The sequence below is a fragment of the Hemitrygon akajei genome, chromosome 15 (assembly GCF_048418815.1).
Source record: "Hemitrygon akajei chromosome 15, sHemAka1.3, whole genome shotgun sequence".
NCBI classification, from domain to species: Eukaryota; Metazoa; Chordata; class Chondrichthyes; order Myliobatiformes; family Dasyatidae; genus Hemitrygon; species Hemitrygon akajei.
This window is the reverse complement of record NC_133138.1, coordinates 25,736,285-25,763,782: the sequence shown is the minus strand read 5'-3', so window position 1 is coordinate 25,763,782 and position 27,498 is coordinate 25,736,285. Positions and strand designations below refer to the sequence as shown.

The 27,498-nt window shown below is 43.1% G+C and overlaps 2 long non-coding RNA genes across 3 annotated transcripts in view; one reads left to right on the top strand and one right to left on the bottom strand.

Moving 5' to 3' along the window:
• LOC140739219 (uncharacterized) overlaps positions 1-27,498 on the bottom strand; it is a 136,433-nt gene that overhangs the window by 64,510 nt on the left and 44,425 nt on the right. The window contains exon 3 of one of the 2 annotated variants that reach the window (XR_012101581.1): positions 912-963. The exons of the other annotated variant lie outside the window; for it this stretch is intronic. This is a non-coding gene — a long non-coding RNA (uncharacterized lncRNA). Of the gene's footprint in view, positions 1-911; positions 964-27,498 lie in introns of those variants that run through there. 2 annotated transcript variants of the gene reach the window in all.
• LOC140739220 (uncharacterized) overlaps positions 19,886-27,498 on the top strand; it is a 55,567-nt gene continuing 47,954 nt past the window's right edge. The window contains exon 1 of the long non-coding RNA XR_012101582.1: positions 19,886-20,051. This is a non-coding gene — a long non-coding RNA (uncharacterized lncRNA). The remainder of the gene's footprint in view (positions 20,052-27,498) is intronic.

The window sequence follows — 27,498 nt, the reverse complement described above, 5'->3', positions numbered from 1 at the left end:
TTGGCACAACATGACAACAAAAAAACACAACTTTCAATAATTCTAAAGAACCAAGAATTATTTAAAAATAAGACAGGTTAAAATATGAGTATGACATAAAAGGTACACAAAAATACATTAGAGTCATAGAGCATGACAGCACAGAAATAGGCCCTTTGGACCATTTAAGGGTAGGGTTAGAGTTAACTTGCCTAGTCCCATCAACCTGCACCTGGACAATAGCACTCAATACCCTCCCATCCATGTACCTATCCAAATTTCTCTTAAATGTTGAAACTGACTCAGCATCCTTCACTTGTGCAGGAAGCTCTCACCACCCTCAGAGTGAAGAAGTTCCCATTAAACATTTCACCTTTCACCCTTAAACCATGACCTCTAATTGTAGCCCCACCCAACCTCAGTGGAAAAAGCCTGCTTATGTTTACCCTATCTATACCCATTATCATTTTGTATACCTCTATCAAATCTCCCACATTGAAATAAATATGCATAAATTGAAGTTGTACAGATAGTTCTGAAATTAACTTAGAGCATGACATGTCAAGAAGCCACAATTTGTGATAAGGAATGTAATCGGTAAAGGATGAACAGCTAAGAGATAAGTTGCAACATCCAACAGATCAAACATTCATCCATGTGAATATGTGTATTTGTCCTAACACTTCTTCAGCAACATTACCTAGACTGTAACATGCACAAAATGCTGGAGGAACTCAGCAGGACAGTCAGCATCTATGGAGAGGAATAAACATTCAGCATTTTGAGCCGAGACTCTTCATCAGGACTTCCCTAGAAATGCAAGTTCCTTTCACTTTCATGTCCCACTTGGAGCAGACAGACTGGAATTCCTTCTCTAAAGACTAACACTTTCCTTTAAAACTTACCCTCAATCTATCTCTTTAATGTATCGTGAAGAAACTGCAGACGCTGGAAAACATATATACTCAACAGTTCAGGGTGCATCTGTGGGAGGAAAAACAGAGTTAATGCTTCAGGTTTATGACCCTTCACTGAACCTGGGAAAGAGACTAAGAAGCTGCAGGAAGAGTGACGGAGTGGGACATCACTAATAGAGCTGAAATGAAGATGACCAGAGAGATGAGCAGTAAACAAGGTTATCGGCCCAATAACTGAATGGTAGCAGCTCGAGAACATAATGAACATAGGTGAAAGAATATAGGGGCTGCAAATTGCAGAGCAAGGAGACATGCTTGGCAGGTCAGGTTGGGCATGTCCTCCAGTTCCAGAGAGGAAAAAAAGAAAAGGAGAGAATAAAAAAACAATATGAACCAATATCAAAGATGGATGACTGATACAGACAAGAGAAATCAAGTTATCTGAAGTTAAAGGATTCAACATTATACAGAATGTAATATATCTTAATGTATGACAAATTTTCTTTCTTCTACAATGTAATACGTCTTTTGGTTACCCTTTTTAATAACTCACATTTCAGAGAGCCCCTTCATCTTTTGTAAGTCCCTTAGGGATTTTCTCATTGAGGGCACAATATGACTACAGCTAGTCATCAACACCATCTCCCTTGCACGGACAAAAGGCTCTGACTTAGTTGCAGTAAGAAAGCATGTATATAGTACTGAAGTGAAAGCAAAAGGTGCAGATGGGCAGCACAGTAAAGTAGCACAATGCTTTACAGCGACACAGGTTCAATCCCCAGCACTGTCTGATACGAGTTTGTACGTTCTCCTGGTGGCTGCATGGGATTCCTCTGGACACTCCAGTTTCTTCCCACATTCCAAAGACGTATGGGTTAGCAGGTTAATTGGTCACATGGGTGTAATTGGGCATGTTGAGCTTGTCAGGCCAGAGCAGCCTGTTACCATGCTGTATCATAAAAATATGACAAATTAAAGTCATTTGTTATAGTTGATTATCAATAATTGGAGATACAGTTATAATTCAGTCAGCTTGATAGGTTATTAATTAGTCAGTAAAATAAATTCTGCCAGAGGCCAATAACCAGATGTACCGAATAACGACAGCTTTGTAAAAAAGCACCAGAAATGTTGTAGTTAACCAGATACTGTACTGTAAATATTATCATCTTCTGTTATGGAAGTCTCCATCCACTAGAGGGTGCATCATTCTATGATTAAATCCAAAATGTTCTTTGCTGACAGAGATTCACTTGATTTGACATGTTGTAATTCAATGAACAATTCCAATCAAGGCTGATTTAAAGAGCAGGCAGGTTTAAGTGTGCAGTAGCACGCTCACCTCAGGTCATGGAATTACAAAAGCTCGAGAAAAATGCAAGCCAAAATAAAGTCAAATGTTTTTATTAATGAAACTTCTCAGTGAGAGAAGTTGAATTCAACCTTTCATGTTCCTTTCAGAATACCCTGAAATACTTGTTTACAGCTTATCTCCATTGGCAGCCAGGTTTCAGATCATAAGACCATAAAACCATAAGATATAGGAGCAAAAAGTAGGCCATTTGGCCCGAGTATGCTCCACCATTCAATCATGTGCTGATCCAATTCTTCCACTCATCTCCACTCCCCTGCCTTCACCCCATACCCTTTGATGCCCTGGCTAATCTGCCTCAAATGCAACCATTGACTTGGCCTCCACAGCCACTCTTGGCAACAAATTCCACAGATTTACCACCCTCTGACTAAAGTAATTTCTCTGCATCTGTGTTCTAAATGGATGTCCTTCAACCCTGAAGTCGTGCCCTCTTGTCTTAGACTGCACTACCGTGGGAAATAACTTTGCCATTTCTATTCTGTTCAGGCCTTTTAACATTTGTAATGTTTCTATGAGATGCCCAACTCATTCTCATGATCTCCAGGGAATACAGCCCAAGAGCTGCAAGACGTTCCTCATAAGGTAATCCTTTCATTCCTGGAATCATTCTCATGAATCTTTTCTGATCCCTCTCCAATGTCAGTATATCCTTTCTAAAATAAGGAGCCCAAAGTTGTACACCATACTCCAAGTGTGGTCACACGAGTGCCTTATGCTCAGCATCACATCCCTACTCTTATATTCTATTACTCTAGAAATCATCGCTAACATTGCATTTGCCTTCTTCACCACCGACTCAACCTGGAGGTTAACCTTTAGGGTATCCTGAACAAGGACTCCCATGTTCCTTTACAACTCTGCATTTTGAATTCTCTCCCCACCTAAGTAGTAGTCTGCCCGTTTATTTCTCTTCCACCAAAGTACATGACCATACACTTTCCAACATTGTATTTCATTGCCACTTCTTTGCCCATTCACCTAAACTATCTAAGCCTCTCTGTTTCATTAACACTACCCACTCCTCCACCTATCTTTGTATTACCAGCAAATTTAGCCTTGAATCATTAATCCCATAGTCTAAATCATTGATATATATCATAAAAAGCAGCAGTTGCATCACCGACCCCTGTGTAACTCCACTGGTAACTGGCAACCAGACAGAATAGGATTCCTTTATTCCCACTCTCTGTTTTCTGCCAATCAGCCAATGCTCCACCCAAGCTAGTAACTACCCTGTAATTCTATGGAATTTTATCTTGCTAAGCAGCCTCATGTGCAGCATCTTGTCAAAAGTCTTCTGAAAATCCAAGTACACCACATCTACTGCATCTCCTTTCTCTACCCTGCTTGTAATTTCCTCAAAAAATTGCAGTAACATAAGAACATAAGAAATAAAAGCAAGAGTAGGCCCATCGAGCCTGCCCCACCATTCAATAAGATCATGGCTGATCTGCCCGTAAACTCAGCTCCATCTACCTGCCTTTTCCCCATAATCCTTAATTTCCCTACTATGTAAAAATCTATCTAACTGTATCTTAAGTATATTTAGTGAAGAAGCCTCAGCTGCTACCCTGGGCAGAGAATTCCACAGATACACCACTCTCTGGGAAAAACAGTTTCTCTTCATCTCCGTCCTAAGTCTTCTCCCCTGAATCTTGAGGTAATGTCCCCTAGTTCTAGTCTCACCTACCAATGGAAACAACTTTCCTACTTTCAAAGTTTTGTAGGTTTCTCTAAGATCTCCCCTTATTCTTTGGAATTCCAGAGAGTATAGTCCCAGGCGACTCAATCTCTCCTCATAGGTTAACCCCTTCATCTCTGAAATCAACCTGGTGAACCTCCTCTGCACTGCCTCCAAAGCCAGTATATCCTTCCACAAGTATGGAGACCAGAACTGCACACAGTACTCCAGGTGCAACCTCACCAGTACCCTGTATAGTTGCAACATGACCTCCCTGCTCTTGAATTCAATCCCTCTAGCAATGAAGGCCAGCATTCCGTTTGCCTTCTTAATAACCTGTTGTACCTGCAGTAGGTTAGTCAGGCATGATTTTCCTTTCAGGAAACCATGCTGGTTTTGGCCTATCTTGTCATGTGCCTTCAAGTACTCCGTAATCTCATCCCTAACAATCGATTCCAACAACTTCCGAACCACTGTTGTCAAACTAACAGGTCTATAGTTTCCTTTCTGCTGCCTCCCACCCTTCTTAAATAGCAGAGTAACATTTGCAATATTCCAGTCATCCGGTACAATGCCAGAATCTATCGATTCTTGAAAGATCATTGTTAATGCCTCTGCAATCTCTCCAGCTACTTCCTTCAGAACCCAAGGGTGAATTCCATCAGGTCCAGGAGATTTATCCAATCTCAGACCGTTGAGCTTCCTGAGCACCTTCTCAGACGTAATTTTCACTGCACATACTTCACTTCCCTGACACTCTTGAATATCCAGTATAATGCCAATATCTTCCACTGTGAAGACTGATGCAATATGTGCATTCAGTTCCTCTGCCACCTCTGCATCTCTCCACGCCTATTCAAAATAATACCATGTTTTGTACCCTAGTGCATCAGTGAGATATGATCTAGATTGAGGGTCTGATTTGTTAAGCACCTTCACTCCATCTGCCACAGTTTCGAGTGGCCACCAATTTCCCTTTCCGACATCGCAGTTAGTGGCATTCCCTTTCCGACATCGCAGTTAATGGCTTCCTCTACTGCCACGATGAGGCCACACTCACACCAGAGAAGCAACACTTCGTATTAAATCTGGATAGCCTCCAACCTGATAGCATGAACATCGATTTCTATAATTTCCAATTCTCCCCTTTCCCCTTCTCTATTTTTTCTATTCCCTATTCTGTCTTCCCTTTTACCTGTTCTCACTTCCTTACCAGCCATCACCTCCCTCCTCCTTAACTTTCTCCCATAGTCCACTGTCCTCTCCTTTCAGACTCCTTCTTCTTCAGCCTGTTACACTTATCACCTCCCAACTTCTTACTTTAAATCTCCATCCTTTACCCACCCATCTCCCCCCTTCACCCGGCTTCATCTATCACCTCCAAGCCTGCACTCCTATCCCTCCCCACAACTTCTTATTCTACCTTCTTCCCCCTTCCTTCCCTGCCCTGCTGAAGAACCTTGGCCCTAAAACATTGACTGTTTATTCTTCTCCATACATTCTGCCCGAGTTCCTCCAGTACTTTGTTTGTGTTCTTAAGATTTCTGGGATCTGCAGAATCTATTGTGACCATGTTTTGTTTTACATTCCCGTGAGAAGGCAAATAATAGTGCACCATCCTGTCAGTATTACACTGGAGTATCAGTCTTAATTTTACGCTCCTCATCTCAGGAGCGAGACTCAAACGTGTAGCCTTCTCAGCCAAAGGCAGAGAAAGTACCTTCTGAGCTACAGCTGGCACTGCCAATTTTGAACACAGCTTGTGCTCCTTATGTTGCCGATGACTGTACTGCACTTGAACTATTGCCAATTATTACCAGCTGATGCATCAACTGTATAAAATAAAGGTCAAGACACAAAGTTGTTCAGCAGTGAAGCAAAATGGAAAATCATAAAGAGATACCTATCTTTACTCTGAGTTTCTTTTCAATGAAGTTTAAAATTTACAGTCAATTATCCACCATCCACTTTACTCAATAATAATTTCAATCTTGTCACTCTTAAATAGCAGCTGGAAGTTATGATATCTATACTGAAGTAAAGTTATTGAACTGTAATGCATGGGTAAATGAGTTGAATTGAATTGACTTTATTACTTATATCCTTCATATTCGTGAGGAGTAAAAATCTTTATGTCTCTGTCTAAATGTGTCCTTCTTTCATTTGGGAGTGTGGATAATTGAAACTCAAGCAAGTAACAATCTGCTGGAGAAGTTTAACAGCGTCTGTGGGAGTCTGACAGCAGTGGGGGAAGATGTTCTTCTTGAGTCTGGTCATCTGAAATTTCAAACTCTTGAATCTTCTCCCAGAAGGTAAAAAAGAACAAAGGAAATGGCCAGATTGGCAGGCATCCTTGATGATATATTGGCCTTAGTTATAGACGGGATGGGAGGAAGTGACGAACTTGTGTGGATTGGGCAGAGTTTACAACACCTTCCAGTCCAGAATAGTGCAGTTGCCATACCAGGCTGAGATGCAATATCTCTGACACGTCGGTAGAAGTTGGACTGAATCCTCATGGATAAGCCAAATCTTTTCAGATGCCTAAAAAAATACATACACTGATGTATGGTCTTGGTCCATACACCAGTTTGGAGGGACCAGGTGAGATTGCTAGTGATATTGATATTTGGGAGCTTAAAGATGTTGAACATCTCCATTGATGAGGACAGGGTTGTGCTCAATGTCACTCCCCACTCCAAATGAACCTGCACCCCCACTTCCTTAGGTCAGGAACCACTTCTTTCATCTTGCTGACGTTAAATGCTAGGTTGTTGTTCTGACACCTTTTTTACTATTTTATTTAGGGATACAGCATGGTAATAATTCTTCTAGCACAACAAGCCCATGCCACACAATTACAAGCATATGACCAGTTAACCTACTAACATACTTCTTTGGGATATGGGAGGGATCCAGAGCATCTGGAGAAAATCCACGCAGTCAGGGGAGAAGATACAAACCCTTTATAGACAGCGACAGGATTGAACCTGGGTTGCTGGCACTATTACAACATTACACTAACAGTTATGCTACCGTGAGACAAGGTTCATGATCCCTTTTCTGCACACGGTCTCATCTTTGTTGTTGATCCAATCCGTAACAGTGGTGCCATCAGCAAACTTAGAGATCGAGTTGCGATTGTATTTGGCACTGTATCTACAAGGATCAGGGTGGATGAAATGTTATGACTAATTTTAATCAATTCTAATCGACTGAAGTCTGCTGGTCAGAAAATCTAGAAGACAGTTGCAAATGGGGGCTTCAAAGATTCCAGAGTTTAGAAATGGAAATAATAGAAATTATGGTGTTGAAATTGAGCTATATTCAATGAATAACTTGCTGATATACTGTATGTTGGCATATCCTAATGAAAGATCTCTCTCCAAAGCGTCAACTATTTATTCCCCTTCATAGATACTGCCTGACCTGCTGGTTCCTCAGGATTTTGTGGGTTGCTCTGGATGTTCCACACCTACAGAATCTCTTGTGTTTAACATATGCATTCTTATTATTAAAGAGATCGAGAGCTATGTCTACTGTTAGAGAGGTGGTGGTCTCTGTAGATCCTGTTTCTTGTACGCAAATTGAAGGGGAGTCTAGATTGTTCAGGGGGCTGGTGTAGTTCTGAGAGGGCTATTGCTGGTTTCTCAAAGCACTTAATTATGGAACTTCTGAGTTAATTCCAACTGAAAAGGACAATGTTATGGTCAACTCTTTGAGGTTGAATACAATTTATCACATCCGTAACCTCTGACTTTAATCAACAGTTCCTTCCTCAATCATTCTTTGCTCTGCTGCACTCTGTGATGAAACCTACATCTGGGTCTTTGTTACTTGCAGGATCCACTCTTCCAATGCTTTTTGAATCAATCTCCAATCTGCTGCTCTCTATAAATTTATGCTTTCTAAAAGACAGCTGCCCTAACTTACCGTCTTAATACTGCGGCAGTTAGCTAGTGGTCTGCCAAATTCTGATTTTAAAATTCTCATCCTTGTTCTCAAATCCCTCCACTGGCCTTACTCTCCATATTTTTCTAACTTCCTCTCACTCTATATCCACGATATCTTTGTGTGCTTCCGATTCATGGTTCTTTATCTGCCCACACGCACACCCTGCAACATCAATTACTGCTCTGAATAAAAACATAAAATGCTGGAAGCGTTCAACAGATCTTACAGCATCCAGTCAGAGTTAACATGTCAGAACTAGAAAGACAGAAAACAAGTCTTTTGAAGTCACAGAGGAATTTGGGAAAGGGGTGTGAGAGTGGGATATAGTATCAAATAGGACAAAGGGAATATCACTGATGGAGTGAAGCTAGAGTCTGATAAATGAGGGCAAAATACAGTGCACTTGATTGGAAGCAGAGCATATGAATCGATGTTTTACTTGGAAGGACTCTTTGGGATATTGAATGGTGGGATGGGAAGAGGCAAAATGAGGCTTGTCACATCTCCTGCAGTTACACGGGACATTGCTGTCAGAAGGGGAGTGGTTGGTGGGGATGGTGGAATAGACTAGAAAGTCATGAATGGAACATTCTGGTCACTTCATCATAGGAAGGATGTAGAAGCTTCAGAGAGGATGCAGAGCAAATTTACCAAGATCCTGTCTTGATTAGAGAATATAAAACCGTAAGTCATAGGAAAAGGAACGGGCCATTCGGCCGATCGAGTCTGCTCCACCATTCCATCATGGTTGATTTATTGTTCCTCCAAGCCCATTCGCTTGCCCCCTGCAACCTTTGACACCTTTACTAATCAAGAACTTATCAGTCTCTACTTTAAATATAACCAATGACTTCACCTCCACAGCTGTCCGTGGCAATGAATTCCACAGATTCACTACCCTCTGGCTAAAGCAATTCCTCCTCATCTTAGTTCTAAATTGACGTTTTTCTATTCTGAGGGTGTGCCCTCTGGTGATTGACTCCCCCACCATAGGAAATATCCTCTCCACATCCACTCTAGTCCTTTCTAGAACCTGTCTTCTGAGGAAAGGTTTAACAATCTAGGGCTTTCCCCTCTGGACGGAAGAAGTTGAGAGGTGATTTGAAAGAGGCGTATAAGCTGGTAAGAGGCATAAATAGCGTGGACAGCCAGTGTCGTTTTGCAAAGGGTGGCAACAGCAAATATGAGAGGACGTACTTTTAAGGTGAGTGGTGGAAGTGTGGGGGTGGGGATGTTAGAGGTAGGTTTTTTTAATATACAGAGAGTGGTATGTGCATGGGACACACTGCCAAGGGTGGAGTAGATGCTGCTACATTAGGGACATTAGGAGACCTTTAGATTGGCACGTGGATGCCACAAAAACAACCTCTCACTCAGTGACAGCAAAACCAACTGACTACAAGAGGATGAAACCGGAGATCGATGAGCCAGACCTCCTCAGAGGATCAGAAGTGGAGAGGGTCAGCAACTTTGAATTCCTTGGTGTTATCCTTTCTGAGGAACTGTCCTGGGTCAGGTACATAAGTGCCACTACAAAGAAGGCACTGAAGCACTTCTACTTTCTTAGAAGTTTGCAAAGTTTCAGCATGTCATCTAAAACTTTTCTCAAACTACTATAGATGCACAGTGGAGAGTATCCTGACTAGTTGCATCATGACCTGGTGTGGAAACATCAATGCTCTTGACCATGAAACCTAACAAAAGTAGTGGATACAGCCCAGTCCATCACAAGTAAAGTCCTTCCCGCCATTGAGCAAATCTATGAGGAGTGCTGTCGCAGGAAAGCGGCATCCATCATCAAGGATCCCCACCACCCAAGCTATGCTGTCTTCACACTTGTGCTATCAGGAAGGAAGGACAGATTCCACACCACCAGGTTCAGGAACAGTTATTATCCCTCAACCATCAGGCTCTTGAACCAAGGTGGATAACTTCACTCACCTAAACACTGAACTGATTCCACAACCTATGGAATCAATTTCAAGGATTCTACAACTCTTGTTCTCTACATTGATTTATTAATCTGTCTATCTATCTATCTATCTGCCTATTTATTTATTTATTGTGCATTTTTCTTTTTTGTATTTGCACAATTTGTCTTTTGCACACTGGGTGTATGTCCATTTTGTTGAGTGTGGGTTTTCGTGAATCTATTGTGTTTCTTTGTATTTACTATAAATGCCCACAAGAAAATATATCTCACAGTAGTATATGGTGACACATATGCAGTTTAATCATAAATTTATTTTGAACTTTGAAAGGAAAATGGAGGACTTTGTGGAAGGGAGGGGTTAGATTGATTATGAAATACGTTAAAAGGTCAGCCCAACTTCATGGGCTGAGGGGCCTGTACTCCTCTGTGTTCTCTGTTTTTTGAAATACTGACATTGAAGTAGAGGGGAAGATATATTTTGTGGTGGAATCTCATGACGCTAATAAAAATTGAACAGGATGATGTGAATGCTTAGGCTAGTGGAATGCAAGGTGAAGACTACCTGGTCCTTAGCCAAAAGGAGAACAGTGAGAATGGTGGTGTGGTAAATAGATGAGATGTGGTCAAGGTGTCGGGGTGAAGATACGTCTCTATCAAAGGAGGTGTAAACTCTCCTTCCCTCCGCTGGCCTGAAGGTCACCCTTGGGCAAGGTATAGCACCTGCGTAGCCCCTCTGATCAGGGTCACATTAAGCCATGGGAGCAGCTGGTGAATATCACAAGTCCTGGTTATGCGACCACTGACTCTGAAGACTATTGATAATGGCTCGGGTCACCCGTCTTGTAAAGACACTGCCCAGAAGAAGGCAATAGCAAACCACTGTTGCAGGAAAAAATTGCTAATGACATTTATAGTCAAGACCATTATTGCTTATGTCATATGACACAGCACATAATGATGATGATGGTGATGTGGTCAAAGCCTCTATGCCATGATAGAGAGGTAGCTACGTATCAGGAAAATTGCAGATATGTCCAAGACACCTGTTTGGAAAATCTTAGCACTAAAGCAGTCATGATGGAGTCAGGGAAAGAGAGAGAATGGACCCAAACCCTTGCAGGAGGCAAGATGGAAGTGTGGTAAAGACAGCTATGGGTGCCTGTCACTTTTAAGTCATGTTTGTTACTTGCCTGTCTCCTGGGATGGGAACAGAGAGATCTAAATAGGGAAGGGAAGAGTCAGAGATAGAGCAAGTAAAGGTGAAGTTAGGGTGGAAATTGCCAGCAGACTTTTTCAGATTGTGAAATAGCATCAATGTAGCCATTGATGCAGCTGAGAAATGATAGAGCAACCGGTCCTGAGTAACACGTAAACAAAGCCGTTTCACATATCCAAAAAGAGACAGATTTGCTTGGGCCCTTGTGACTTCCCATGGCAATATCTGACACCAATCAAACCAACGGGGATTGTGCTGAGCTGCCAGAAAGTGTCACCATGCTTACAGTGCCAACATAGTATGTTCACTAACTCTAAACATACATCTTTGAAATGTGGGAGAAACTGGAGCATCTGGGGGAAACCCTTGGAGTTGTGGGCAGAACGTACAAACTTCTTTTAGATAGCAGCGGGAATCGAACCCCAGTCTTACAGCTGGCCCTGTAATGTATTGCACAGACCGTTACACTACACTGCTACTTTTTAGTCTTTGATCTGGAGACAATGATTAATGCTATGTACATGTGATACAGCTGCAAGAAAGTTTTTTCTCCATTGCACCTCTACGTACATGTACTTAACTTTAATAATAGCAATAAACTTAACTTTTACCTAAGCAGCACACCGGTACACTGGTATCTGTCCTCCTCTTTTCTTGTGTTATATCGACGACTGCATCGGCACTGCTTCCTGCACGCATGCTGAGCTCGTCGACTTCATTAACTTCGCCTCCAACTTTCACCCCGCCCTCAAATTCACCTGGTCTATTTCCGACACCTCCCTCTCCTTTCTAGATCTTTCTATTTCTATCTCTGGAGACACCCTATCCACCGACGTCTACTACAAACCTACTAACTACCACAGCTACCGAGACTATTCCTCCTCCCACCCTGTCTCCTGCAAAAATGCTATCCCTTTCTCTCAATTCCTCCGCCTCTGCCGCATCTGCGCTCAGGATGAGGCCTTTCATTCTAGGACAAAGGAGATGTCTTCCTTTTTTAAAGAAAGGGGCTTCCCTTCGTCCACTATCAACTCTGCCCTCCATCGCGTCTCCCGTATTTCACGCACCTCTGCCCTCACCCCATCCCCCCGCCAGCCTACCAGGGATAGAATCCCCCTGGTCCTCACCTATCACCCTACCAGCCTACAGATCCAACGCATAATCCTCCGTAACTTCCGCCACCTCCTACGTGATCCCACCACCAACCACATCTTCCCCTCCCCCCACTCTCGGCTTTCCGCAGGGATCGCTCCCTACGTGACTCCCTTGTCCATTCATCCCCCCCATCCCTCCCCACGGACCTCCCTCCGGGCACTCATCCCTGCAAACGGAAGAAGTGCTACACCTGCCCCCACACTTCTTCCCTCACCACCATCCCAGGCCCCAGACAGTCCTTTCAGGTGAGGCACCACTTCACCTGCAAGTCAACTGGGGGGATATACTGTATCCGGTGCTCCCGATGTGGCCATTTATACATTGGGGAGACCCGCCGCAGACTGGGAGACCGTTTCGCCGAACACCGGCGCTCGGTCCTCCAGCAGTGACGGGATCTCCCTGTGGCCACGCACTTCAATTCCACAGACCACTCCCACTCCAACATGTCTGTCCATGGCCTCCTCTACCGTCAAGATGAGGCCACACGCAGGTCGATGGAGCAATACCTTATCTCCCGCCTAGGTAGCCTCCTTCCTGCCGGCATGAACATCCAACTCACTGACCTCCGTTGATACCCCTGCCCCCCCCCCTTACCCCCATCCCTATCTATTATTTTAGTCCGGTTCTCTTTCTCTCTCTTTTCCCCCCTCACTATAATCTTCCCCCAGCCCTACCTTTCTTTCTCTTTTATTTCCCATAATTCTCCACCTTTCCCCTAGCCCATTTCCCTCCAGCCTATCGCTTCCCAGCTCTCTACTTTATCACTCCCCCCACTTCTTATCCCCCCTCGACCGTCCCATGTTACTTCACTCCTGATGAAGGGTTTCGGCCCAAAACATCGTCACTACCTCCTCCCATAGATGCTGTCTGGCCGGCTGAGTTCTGCCAGCATTTCGTGTTTTTTTATTTATTTCCAGCATCTGCAGATTCACTCATGTTGTATGAGGTTTAGGAAGCAAGGATCAGATGGGTCTATTGAGGAATATAGGGTAGCAAGAAAGGAGCTTAAGAAGGGGCTGAGAAGAGCAAGAAGGGGGCATGAGAAGGCCTTGGCGAGTAGGGTAAAGGAAAACCCCAAGGCATTCCTCAATTATGTGAAGAACAAAAGGATGACAGGAGTAAAGGTAGGACCGATTAGAGATAAAGGTGGGAAGATGTGCCTGGAGGCTGTGGAAGTGAGCGAGGTCCTCAATGAATACTTCTCTTCGGTATTCACCAATGAGAAGGAACTTGATGACGGTGAGGACAATATGAGTGAGGTTGATGTTCTGGAGCATGTTGATATTAAGGGAGAGGAGGTGTTGGAGTTGTTAAAATACATTAGGATGGATAAGTCCCCGGGGCCTGATGGAATATTCCCCAGGCTGCTCCACGAGGTAAGGGAAGAGATTGCTGAGCCTCTGGCTAGGATCTTTATGTCCTCGTTGTCCACAGGAATTGTACTGGAGGATTGGAGGGAGGCAAATGTTGTCCCCGTGTTCAAAAAAGGTAGTAGGGATAGTCCAGGTAATTATAGACCAGTGAGCCTTACGTCTGTGGTGGGAAAGCTGTTGGAAAAGATTCTTAGAGATAGGATCTATGGGCATTTAGAGAATCATGGTCTGATCAGGGACAGTCAGCATGGCTTTGTGAAGGGCAGATTGTGCCTAACAACCCTGATAGAGTTCTTTGAGGAGGTGACCAGGCATATAGATGAGGGTAGTGCAGTGGATGTGATCTACATGGATTTTAGTAAGGCATTTGGCAAGGTTCCACATGGTAGGCTTATTCAGAAAGTCAGAAGGCATGGGATCCAGGGAAGTTTGGCCAGGTGGATTCAGAATTGGTTTGCCTGTAGAAGGCAGAGGGTTGTGGTGGAGGGAGTACATTCAGACTGGAGGGTTGTGACTAGTGGTGTCCCACCAGGATCTGTTCTGGGACCTCTACTTTTCGTGATTTTTATTAACAACCTGGATGTGGGGGTAGGAGGGTGGGTTGGCAAGTTTGCAGACGACACAAAGGTTGGTGGTGTTGTAGATAGTGTAGAGGATTGTTGAAGATTGCAGAGAGACATTGATAGGATGCAGAAGTGGGCTGAGAAGTGGCAGATGGAGTTCAACCCGGAGAAGTGTGAGGTGGTACACTTTGGAATGACAAACTCCAAGGCAGAGTACAAAGTAAATGGAAGCATACTTGGTAGTGTGGAGGAGCAGAGGGATCTGGGGGTACATGTCCACAGATCCCTGAAAGTTGCCTCACAGGTAGATAGGGTAGTTAAAAAAGCTTATGGGGTGTTAGCTTTCATAAGTCGAGGGATAGAGTTTAAGAGATGCAATGTAATGATGCAGCTCTATAAAACTCTAGTTAGGCCACACTTGGAGTACTGTGTCCAGTTCTGGTCGCCTCACTATAGGAAGGATGTGGAAGCATTGGAAAAGGTACAGAGGAGATTTACCAGGATGCTGCCTGGTTTAGAGAGTATGCATTATGATCAGAGATTAAGGGAGCTAGGGCTTTACTCTTTGGAGAGAAGGAGGATGAGAGGAGACATGATAGAGGTGTACAAGATATTAAGAGGAATAGACAGAGTGGACAGCCGGCACCTCTTCCCCAGGGCACCACTGCTCAGTACAAGAGGACATGGCTTTAAGGTAAGGGGAGGGAAGTTCAAGGGGGATATTAGAGGAAGGTTTTTCACTCAGAGAGTGGTTGGTGCGTGGAATGCACTGCCTGAGTCAGTGGTGGAGGCAGATACACTAGTGAAGTTTAAGAGACAACTAGACAGGTATATGGAGGAATTTATTCTGGGTGTCAGATGTGAGACCGCGTTTGCGAACTGGAGCTGCAGCTCGATGACCTTCTGCTTGTTAGGGAAAGTGAAGCAGTGATAGACAGGGGTTACAGGAAGGTAGGCACCACAAGGCTACAGGAGACAGATGAATGGCTGACTGTCAGGAGAGGGAAGGAAAAACAGCAGATAGTGGAGAGCTCCCCTGTGGCCATCCCCCTCACCAATAAGTATTTCATTTTGAGTACTGTTGTGGGGTACAACCTTCCTGGGGGAAGTAACAGCAGCCGTGCTTCTGGCACTGAGTCTTGCCTGTGGTTCAGTAGGGTGGAGAACTGAAGAATCGGGCAGCAGCAATAGGGGATTCTATAGTCAGGGGTCAGGTAGGAGATTCTGTAGATGCAAAAAAGGAACATGGATAGTAGTTTGCTTTCTGGGTGCCAGGGTCAGCGATGTTTCTGAACATGTCCACAATATCCTGAAAAGGGAGGGTGAGCAGCCAGAAGTTGTGGTACATATTGGTAGCAATGACATAGGTAGAAAAAGAGAGAAGGTCCTGTAAACAGAATACAGGGAGTTAGGAAGGAAGCTGAGAAGCAGGACTTCAAGGGTAGTAATCTCAGGATTACTGCCTGTGCAGGCAACAGTGAGGATAGGAATAGAGTGAGGTGGCAGATAAATGCATGACTGAAGAATTGGAGCAACGGACAGGGATTCAGATTTCTTGGATCATTGGGACCTCTTCTGGGGCAGGTGTGAAGAAAAGGGATGACTGCGAGGGAAACCAATATTCTTGCAGGCAGGTTTACTAGAGCTGTTGGGAGTGGTTTAAACTAATATGGCAAGGCGGGGTGGGAACCAACGTGATAGAGCTGAGGATGAGCCAACAGGTTTACAAGTAGATGATGGATGTAACATGAATGTAAGGAAGGACAAGCCAATGTTTTGGTACAAATGCAGACAGAGTAAGGAGTTAAGTAGTATTGTAGAGGCAAAATTCAAAAGGGTGAAGGATGCAGGACTGAAGGTGCTCAGTTTAAATGCACATAGCATTTAGAATAAGGTGGACAAACTCGTGGCACAATTAGAGATTGGTTGGTATGATGTTGTGAACATCACTGAGTTGCAGTTGAAAGGCCATAGTTGGGAGCTTTACATTGTATCAAAAAGACAGGCAGGAAGGCATAGGCAGTGGTGTGGCTCTGTTGGTAAGAGATGGAATTACATCTTTAGAAAGAGGTGACATAAGGTCAGAGAATGTTGAATCTTTGTGGGTGGAGTTAAGAAACTGCAAGGGTATTATGGGAATCATACTGCAGGCATGAGCGAGGAGCCTGCCCAGGTGGATTGGAGGAGGGTACTGTCAGGGATGATGGCAGAGCAGAGGTAGCTGAAGTTTCTGGGAATAATTCACAAGGAGCCTGATAGATATGTCCCACAGAAGGTGAAGTTCTCAAATGATGGGGCTAGACAACTGTGGCTGACAAGGGCAGTTAAGCACTGCATAAAAGCCAAGGAAAGGGCATATAAGGTAGAAAAAGTGAGTGGGAAGTTGGATGATTGGGAAGGTTTTAAAATCCAACAAAAAGCAACTAAAAAAACTATAAGAAGGGAAAAGATGAAATATGAGGGCAAGCTACCCAACAATATAAAGCAGGATACTAAAAGTTTTACAGTTACATAAAGAGTAAAAGGGAGGTAAGAGTTGATATTGGACCTCTGGAAAATGATGCTGGTGAGGTAGTAATGCCATAGTAAAATGGCAGTTGATCTTAATAAGTCCTCACTGTGGAAGGCATTAGCACTGTGCCAGAGGTCCTTGAGTGACAGAGAGCAAGAGTGAGTGCCGTTGCCATTACAAAGGGAAAAGTATGAGGCAAACTCAAAGGCCTTAAGGTGGATAAGTCACATGGACTAGATGGACTACATCCAGAGTCCTGAGAGAGGTTGCTGAAGAGATAACGGATGCATTGGTCATGATTTTTCAAGAATCACTTGATTCTGGCATGGTCCCAGAGGAATGGAAATGTCATTCCACTCTTTAAGAAGTGAGGAAGGCAAAGGAAACAACATTATAGGCTAGTTAGCCTAACCTCAGTGGTTGGGAAAGAGATGGAGTCTATTATTAAGGATGAGGTTTCAGGGTTCTAGAAGACTAATGATAAAATAAATCAACATGGTTTCTATGAAGGGAAATATTGCCTGACAAATCTGCTAGCATTCTTTGAGGAAGTAACAAGCAGGGTGCACAAAGGAGATGCAATGGATGTTATTTACTTAGATTTTCAGAAAGTATTTAATAAGCTGCTACACACGAAGCTGGTTAACAAGATGAAATCCCACAGTGGTACAGGAAAGATACTGGCATGGATAGAGGAATGGCTGATAATAAGAGGCAGTGAGTGGGAATAAAGGGGGTCTTTTCTGTTTGGCTGCCAGTGACAAGTGGTGTTCTCCAGAGGTCAGTATTGGGACCACTACTTTCCACAAACAGTGATTTAGATAATGGAACTAATGGCTTTGTGGCAAAGTTTGCAGATGATGCAAACATAGGTGGAGGGGTAGGTAATACTGAGGGAACAATGTGATTGCAGCAGGACTTATTGGAAGAATGGGCAAAAAAGTGGCAGATGGGATACAGTGTTGGAAAATGTATGATAATGCATTTTGGTTAAAGGAACAATAATATGGACAATTAGCTAAATGGAGAGAAGGTTCAAACATCAGGAGTGCAGAGGGACTTAGAGGTCCTCGTGCAAGACTCCCAGAAGGTTGAGTCTGTGGTAAAGAAGGCAAATATAATGTTGGCTTATATTTCATGTGTAATAGAACATAAAAGCAAAGAGGTAATGCCAAGGCTTTATAAGATACTAGTCAGGCCACATTTGGAGTGCTGTCAACAGTTTTGGGCCCCATATCTCAGAAAGGATGTGTTGTCATTGGAGAGAGTCCAGAGAAGGTTCACAGGAATGATTCTCAGATGAGCATTTGGCAGCTTTGGGCCTGCACTCACTGGATTTTGATGGATGCAGGGGATCTCATTGAAATCTACCAAATGTTGAAGGACTAGATAGGCTGAATGTGGAGAGGATGTTTCCAATGGTGGGGTATCCAGAACTACAGGATACAGCCTCAGAACTGAGGTGTTACCTTTTGGAACAGAGGTAAGGAGGAATTTTTTCAGCCAGAGAGTAGTGAATCTGTGGAATGCTCTGCCACAGACTGCGGTGGAGTCCAAGTCTGTGGGTATATTTAAGGCAGAAGTTAATTGTTTCCTGATTGGTCAAGGCATCAAAGGATATGGCGAGAAGGCAGGTGTGTGGTTTGAATGGGATCCGGGATCAGCCATGATGGAATGGCGGAGCAGACTCAGTGGGCTGAATGGCCTAATTCTGCTCCTATGTCTTATGGTCTTACAGTCTAAGTCCTGTGTTAACGACGAAGATTGAAGCCCAAAGGTTGATCACAAAGTGAGAGTTTGAGTCTCGATACAATTTGGCACCAGCAGTGTCACAGGAGTTGCCAGTCAGCGCTGAACTCAACATAGGGCTGCCTTAGGGACTCCAACTCCAGATATTTTCCCCATAAGTGGGAGTAGTCTCAAGACAACAGGGGTTTGAGATCAGAGTTTTCCTTCGCCTGGGTGGCCTGCCATTCTTGGCTGATGAGTCCCAGCTGCCCGAATCCTGCTTGAGTGGACTTATTGCATGAAAAATATGAATTCCTGATGTCTCACTCTACGTCATCGTGACCTTTGCAAACCATCTGTCAACTTGCATTGAATTTTCTCTGTAACTGTAACACTATACTGCTTTTCTCTCGGTGCTGCTGTAACGTACGCATTAAGGATTGGAATGATCTGTCCGCAAGCAAACAAAAGCTTTTCTTTGTATCTCAGTAAGTGTGACAATAATAAACCAATCACCACGTTATTTACTTATTTACTGTCCTTTACGCCGCTGGCATTTAGGGAAGCAATGAAGGTTCTACATCTCTGTCTATCCCACACAGTCACACACAGATACAGAAGGACACTTCATTGCTGCTTCTGTAACAATTTTGTTTTACCGGTCAGGGGTGTTAGACCTGAGCTGAACCCCTAAACCTGGAGGACTCTTAGTCTTGCCCCTACCCTTTGACCTGTTTGGCATGGGTGACCTTACGAAAAGCCAGAGCACAAGGCCGCGTCAGTAGCCAACATAACGCTCTGAGTCATTGAGGCAAAACCCTCCACACTATGCAGACTCTGTCGTCTGTCTGCTCATTCATCAAGGAAACTTGTTTTTTGCTGAAATATATAAATCCTTGACCACCTTTTTCACCATCGATGCTCTGTACTTATTTTGAAAGATATACTACTGCATGTCAGTTTTACTGCATCTTTCCTGTTTTGCTTTGTCAACACCAAAGAGTTCCTATTGCGAGCTGACAAAAATCTCCGTCAACATGTCAACACAAGTTGCTTTAATTTTTCACCAGTTATGAATTTTTAGCATATTCTGTTTATCAGTACAACAGATGTGCAATTAGCAAACATTTCAATAGGTCCCGCATCTGTGTTTAGCAGGTACAGAGATTTTGATCAGAGGCACTGCAGTTTTACAGCTGTGCTCAGTCATTGCAGGCGCTATCACACAGGTACATTCATGGCCTGCGGCTATACATTTTTGGACAGGGAGTTGTTTTCCTCTCAGTTGGCTGGGATACCAGCCAGAAGTTGACATGCAAGCATTCTTCAGCCCATTAGTTGTGTATCCTGTGCACCGGGCTTCACAGAAGAGTGTGTTGAATTTTGTTTTTTTTTATTATTGCCAAAGTTAGGGAGAGACATGAGTCATTGCTTTATATAGATCACCATATAATTAATGTACAGTCTGAATGATATAAAGAGCTGTTCCAGGAACGCGGTGTTCACTCCTCTCTGTAATTTCAGTCATACTTAGGAACATGGTCAGATTAACCTCAAGGAGAGAAACAAGAGGTGGACAAGGTTGACTGTGGGACTGGTCAGATGCTGAAGGGTGGAGTCTCTCTTTCTCAAATAAACCACAAGATGTTTTCCATCTTATTAACTGTAAGTCATTGGAATGTTTGTAAGAAGTACTGGATGTGAGAATCCAATGCTGTTTTAGAAGGAAAGGGATAAATGTTTAAATGTATAGTATCAAAACAAAACAGTTTTAAATAACCATTTTTCTTTAAATATAAGCCAAGACAGCAATATACAAACTAATTACAGTATTATAAAGAAAATAATGAGTAAACTCAGAAAGTCTGTAGTATTCCATTTCAAAGTTTACTTTTGAAAGCATATTTGGATTACAAGTACACTACCATTATTCAGAATCAGAATCAGGTTTAATATCACTGGCATATGTTGTGAAATTTGTTAACTTTGCAGCAGCAGTACAATGCAATATATGATAATCGAGAGAAAAACTGTGAATTACAGTGTTATATCTATATATATATAATAGTAAAATTAAATAAGTAGTGCAAAACAGTGTAGCATATTACATCCTTACAAAAAAGTTAATATTGAAAATAATTGACAATTTTATTTCCATAAGAAATATTTGCATTACAATTTAATAAAAGTAGATCACTAACTTAAATATTTAGTGAATAATTGCTTTCTTTTAATTTAAATGTGGATGTATACTGTAAAATTCTGCACTGTCTGCATGCTGTTTATGTTGAGATACAAATTGTCTAGTTCTGGTACAGATATAGTCTGTCAACAGGACAATTAATTAAAAGGTGTCAAAGACAAAAGAAAGAACAGAACTGAAAATAGAAGCCTAATTAACATTCCCAAAGAAATTAAGTCACATCGCATTACTGTGTATTACTTGTTCCCAGGATCACTCACTACCTGATTTATGCTGGATCTTCTGCTGGAGTTACACTGGGAACCCTTTAGAATGACTGAGAAATTCAGGTATTGAGAATCAGCAGTGAAGTTTAACTCAGCCTGCCTGGGCCGAAACAAGAGAGAGTGAAGAATGAAAATAGATCAAGCAGCCAGTTTAGGCTCTCAGATTGCTTTCCCCACCTCTACTGCTTTAACATACCAGTTCCTAACTGGATGTAATTGCTTGGTCCAGATAAATGTAAAAGTCAACATGTCAAAGTTGTGTCCCAATGATGTTGTAGAAAATATGTTTTTTGGTTGGCATTGGAAATGGTTCCACTCTTCATCTTTCTTCCTATTGGAACTCATCACATGCAGCTCTTTGCTGCCTCCTCCTATCACTTCCCAGCCTCTGTCATTAACTCCATTTTTTCCTCCTCCACCTAAATCCCTCTGCTAATCAACTCCTCCTCACCTGGATCCACCTATCACTTGCCATCTCTTGCTCCACCCCACCCCCTTGTCTTTTTTTATTGGTGTCTTCCCTCTGCTCTTTCAGGCTTGTTGAAGAGTCTCAACCTGGAACATTAACTGTCCTGTTCCCTCCTCTAATGCTGCCTTGCCTGAGGAGTGCCTCCAGCAACTGAAATTTTGCTCCTGGTTTCCCCAATCGGTCGTCTGTTTAATTGGCATGCTTTTATCGGCCCTTGTCAACGCGTTGAGTAATGAGGAGTTATAAATAAAGGACTGATTACAGCTCCAAACAGTCAATATTTATAGTAAACATGCAAGATATAAAAGCTATAATTGTATGTAATTGCAGTGAAGATAAGCCACAAAGGAAGGATAAATATGGTGTGCAGTGTAACTGATGGACTGTTTAGTGGGAATATCAATTAAAAATCTGTCTCATAGAATGACCAGAAAATGTTATTAATAGTAACCAGCTAAAGGAATTGTCCGTTAGTTATGGGACATCAGGTAAGAAGGAAATCCAATCCATGGTTGGTAGAAAGCATATTCATAAAATGACCTGTTTCCTGCATGTCATTCAGAAAGTTAGGTAACAATAAGCACGGAAAATACAATTTAGTATAAAGGAAAGACTTTCAGACAGGGAGTGATATGGAAACTCAAGATATTTCAAAGTGCTTCGCAGACAAAGAAGCATGTTTGAAATATAATCACTGCAATGAGGATGACACATGACAGTCACACTGAACACAGTAAGATTCTAGAAGCAACATTATAATAATTCTTCAATCCTGAAGAAGGGTCTCAGCCCGAAACCTCAACTGCTAACTCTTTTCCATAGATGCTGCCTGGCCTGCTGAGTTCCTACGACAGTTTGAGTGTGTTGCTTTGGATCTCCAGCACCTGCAGATTTTCTTGTGACTATAATAATCCATTTAAATGACTTTGGTGTTAAAGATTAGATTTTTTTTGTCACATGTACATTCAGCGGCCACTTTATTAGGTACACCCCTGCCCCTTAATGCAAATATCTAATTGGCCAATGATGTGACAGCAACACATGTCATAAACACATGCAGACATGGTCAGGAGGTTCAGTTGTTGTTCAGACCAAACATCAGAATGAGGAAGAAAGGTGATCTAAGTGACTTTGACTGTGGGATTATTGTTGGTGCCAGATGGGGTGGTTTGACAGGGTGGCTGATCTCCCAGGATTTTTTCATAGGTTCACATTGGAATTGGTTATTTATACACGGCTGTGGTAACTATTAAATAAACATCTTCATATAAAGGAATGGTATCCCACTTTGCTTCTTGCTCATGAGCTAAAAATCATCCCTGTTGTCTGTGATCCTTCATTTGGTGCTGTCCAATACCCACTAATGCATTTACTTCCCTGGCCAGCACTCAAACAACCTCATATTTCCACTAGCCAGTTCCATTGCCCCTTAGCTGGATATTTGATTGGCAAAGCAAACTCTGCAAGTTAAGATTATCTGATCCTCGTGCCACCAAGGTTGGGGGTGAGAGTGAGCAGAGCCGTCTTGTTGATCTGCCTGAGTTCCACTGCATTGAATTCTTCTCTCTCAGGGCTGTGAAATCCTGGATGAATCAGGCAAGAGGCTGATCTTTCTCATGGACTGCATTAGCAGTCTGGACCTGCAAGGAGAAAGGCTTCTAGCAGCTCTTGGAGTGTTTCCCAGTGCGCTTCCCAGGGATGAAGGATTTCTTGATGCACACATAGCTAGAGGACGCTAGTTCCACCAATCAGTGGACAGTGCACCTCTTGCAATCTTGTTACCTTTCAGTTTTTAAAATTTTTCTAAGACTGTGAGATTTACTCTTCAAAGACCCTTTGTTTCAGTAACACCATTTATTGATTCAGAAAGCCAGGGTAATGTTCTACACAATCTGGTTGATATATTTTGCAACCTAGCTGGCAATTACCTCTCCAGAAGTTCTCTTCCTAGAAGTGGTACACTATTTGTTTTCTGTTCTGCGGCATTGTAGGAAAGAAACACTGTTGCTAACCATCATTTGCAGTTGTAGTGGTTACCTGAAGTATCTAGAAACTTAATAAAAAGTTCACAAGAAGGCAGTATTTCTACACTGTATGTTCACTCCACAGAGGCAGACAACTTCTCACAAGTTCTGTAACACAGAGCAACTGGTCACATGGTATATAAACACAAGAGATTCTACAGATGTTGGAGATCCAGAGCAACACATGCAAAATGCTGGAGGAACTTAATAGGTCAGGCAACATCTATGGAGAGGAATAAACAGCTGACAGTTCAAGCCAAGACCCTCCATCTGGTGTAGGCTAGTCCTAATGAAGTGGCTTAGCCCAAAACGTTGACTGTTTATTCCTTTCGATAGAGACGTCCCAACCTGCTGAGTTCCTCCAGACTTTCGTGTGTGCTGCTCTGGTCATGTGATCATCTGATATTACACACACTGTGCATGGTAGAAAAAATCACCTCAGACTTTGCAAACCATCCTCCTCTACAGCCCTCCAGACTCTTTCATTGCTAATCAACTAGAGATTTTTTGGTGACGTTGGTTCTAAAATGTAATTATATTTAGGTCAGACAGTTGATGAGTTTCCCACTATTTCTGAAGGATAGTCACTCCCACAGAATATTTGTTGGAGGTGAAATGCACTATTGGGCAAAGAAGACTGAGAAAAGTGTGTGCCAATGACACACCTATTTTAACCTCACCCGCCACCGAGATTGGTTATATTGCAGATTGTTTGGTTAAAATAAGCTTTCCATCACATTATGACACAAGCTTAAGATAGCATAGTGGTTACAGTGCCGAGCATTCCGGAGTTTGGAGTTCAATTCCAGTGGCGTCTGTAAGAGGTTTGAACGTTCTCCCTGTGAATGCGTGGGTTTCCTCCGGGTGCTCCGGTTTCCTCCCACAGTCCAAAGAGGACTGTAGGTTAGTAGGTTAATTGGTCATTGCCAATTGTCCTCTGATTAGGCTAGTGTTAAATAGGTGGTTGATGGGCAATTTGGCTTGTTGGACCACAAGGGCCTGTTCTGTGCTGTATCTCTAAGTAAAACTTTGGATAGCATGGGGTGGGGTTGGGGCGGGGGAATGACCTACCAGAGGAAAGTCACAGCAGTCAGGTGTCTGGCACTGAGTCTGTCTTTGTGACTCAGAAGGGAAAGGGGTGGGGAAGGAAGAGACCTGCTGTTGTGATAAGGGATTCATTAGTTAGGGGAACAGAAAGGAGGCTCTGTGGCAAGAACGAGATTCCTGGATAGTATGTTGCCTCCCAGGTGCCAGGGTCTGGGACATCTCAGATCAAGTCCTCAGGATTCTCAAGTGGGAGGGTGAACAGCCAGAGGCTGTGATCTATGTAGGTACCAATGACATGGGTAGGAGGAGTGATGAGGTTCTGCATAGGAAGTTCAAGGAATTAGGTGCTAAGCTGAAGAGCAGGGCCTCCATGGTTGTGTTCTCAGGATTACTACCTATGCCACATGCTAGTGAGGCCAAAAATAGAAAGGTTATACAGTTTAACACATGTCTAGGAAGTTGCGGTAGGAGGAAGGGCATGAGATTTTAGGATCATTGGGTGCTCTTCCTGGGAAGGTGGGACCTGTACAGAAAGGACAGTTTGCACATGAACTGAAAGGGGACTAGTATTCTAGCAGAATGGTTTGCTAATGCTACATGGTGGGGTTTAAACTAGAGTTGCAGGGGAATGGGAACCAGAGTGCCAGAACAGTTAGTGGAGAAGTTGTGAAGACAGATGTTGGTAAGTCCTCAGACAAAGTTAGGAATCGAAAGGCTGAGCATGGTGCAACTAGTGCCCCGTGCTGCCTATATTTCAATACAAGAAGTATTGTAGGAAAGGTGGATGAGCTCAGGGTATGGATCAACACCTGGAATTATGATATTGTGGCCATCAGTGAGACTTGGTTGAAGGAGGGACAGGACTGGCAGCTCAGTATTCTGGCGTGCCATTGTTTTAGATGTGACAGAGAGAGAAGAATTGAAGGAGGGTGGGTGACGTTACTAGTCAGAGAAAAAGGCATGGCAGTGCTCAGTCCAGACAAACTAGAGAACTGTCTAGTGAGGCGTTATTGGTGAAACTGAAAACTAAGAAAGGTATGACCACATTAATGGGGCTATATTACAGACCACCCAACAGTCCTAAAGATTTAGAGTAACAACTTTGTAAAGGGATCCCAGACTGTTGCAAGAAACATAAGGTTGTTATAGCAGATGACTTTAACTCTCTGCATGTTGCCTGGGAATCCCATATTGTAAAAGGACGAGATGGGACATGGTTTGTCAAATGCATTCAGGAAAGTTTCCTTCATCAGTACATAAAAGCCCCAACAAGAGAGCATGCAATATTGGATCTGCTATTCGGGAATGAGACAGGGCAGGTAACGGAAGTTTGTGTAGAGGAATACTTTGCATCTAGTGACCACAATGCGATTAATTTCAAAGTAAATATGCAAAAAGATAGGTCTGGTTTGCATAAATTGGACTAAGGCCAATTTCGATGGTATCAGAAAAGATCTGGCAAATGTGGATTGGGTCAGACTGCTTTCTGGCAAAGGTGTACTTGGTAAGTGGGAGACCTTCAAAATCAAAATTTTGAGAGTACAAAGCTTGTATGTACCTGTCAGAATAAAAGGTAAAAATAACAAGTTCAAAGGTTCAAAGATTTGTTTATTATCAAAGTGTACAACGTGAAATTCTTCTTCTCTGGGTAGTCATGAAACCAAGAAAGAGAAGAAAAGCAGCACGATCATCAACCCCCAAATCCCCCTACCTACCCACCTGCGCAAAAAAGAACAAAAACGGAACAGGCACATGAACCCCCAAATCCCTCCTCCCACAAAAAAAACCAAAATGAACAGGCACATCAACCCCCAAATTCCCCTCCCGGCACAAAAAAAGCCAAGACAGATCGAGTGAAAAACACAGAATATAAAAAACACATAAGACTGACAATAAGTCTATAGTCCAAGTCCACATCGAAAATGCAGAAAACCTGGGGAACACTCTCCGGGCTCAGCAGCAGACCTTTCCCTCGCCACAGCAGACTGATCAAAAGACAGGGAACCCTCTGCATTCGGCTTGATGCTTCAATCTCCCTCATCGCTTTAATTGGCGAACAATGGAAGCTTTAATTAGCAAAATGGAGTCAAGTATCGGCTTGTGCCCCGTCCTTCTTGCCATGAAGTTTGTGCACACTGCCTCTGTCTCCCTGAATCCCCTCGGAGACCACAGAGCGCTGAAGCACCCAAACAATCTCCAAGCTTCCACATTCACCTCAATGTTTCAGTCTCCATCGTCTCTTTAATCGGCAGAGAATGGAAGCTTTAATAGGTGAAATGGAGTTGCACATCAGCTCACAGCCTAGTCGCTATAAGATTCGCACACCCTGCCTCTGTGAGACTGCAGAGCGCTGGAACACCTAAATGAACTGCAAACTGCAAATCACAGGCTCCAACAGTTCCAGAATCACATCCAAAATGAAAAACAAAGATACATAAAAGACATGAAATATATAGTTTCATGGTCTATCCAGAAGATGTTGGAAGTCAAGTTGAAGTGTAGGAACCTTGGTTTTCAAGAGATATTGAGGCACCTGGTTGAGAAAAAGGAGGACTATAGCAGACATAAGTAGGTAGGAATAAATGAGGTGCTTATAGAGTACAAGAAATTCAAGAGAATACTTAAGAAATCAGGACGACTAAGAGAAGGCATGAAGTTGATCGAGCTGATAAGGTCAAGGAGAATCATAAGGGATTCTACAGATATGTTAAGAGCAAAAAGATTGCAAGGGAGAATATTGATCCCCTGAAAGACCAGAATGGTGATCTATTTGTGGAGCCAAAACAAATGGGGATGAGATCTCAAATAATTCTTTTGCATCTGCATTTACTCAGGAGATGGACACAGAGTCCATAGAAGTGAGGCAAAGCAGCACCACTTCATGGACCATGCACAGATTACAGAGGAGGAGAAGTTTGCTAACCTGAGGCAGATCAGAGTGGACAAATCCCCAGTGCCTGACAAGGTGATCTGTCGGGCCCTACTGGAGGCAAATACAGAAATTGCCTGGGCCCTAGCAGAGATAGTTCAATCATCCTTAGTGACAGAAGTACCAGAGGATTGGAAGATAGCCAATGTTGTTCCGCTGTTTAAAAAAGGCTCT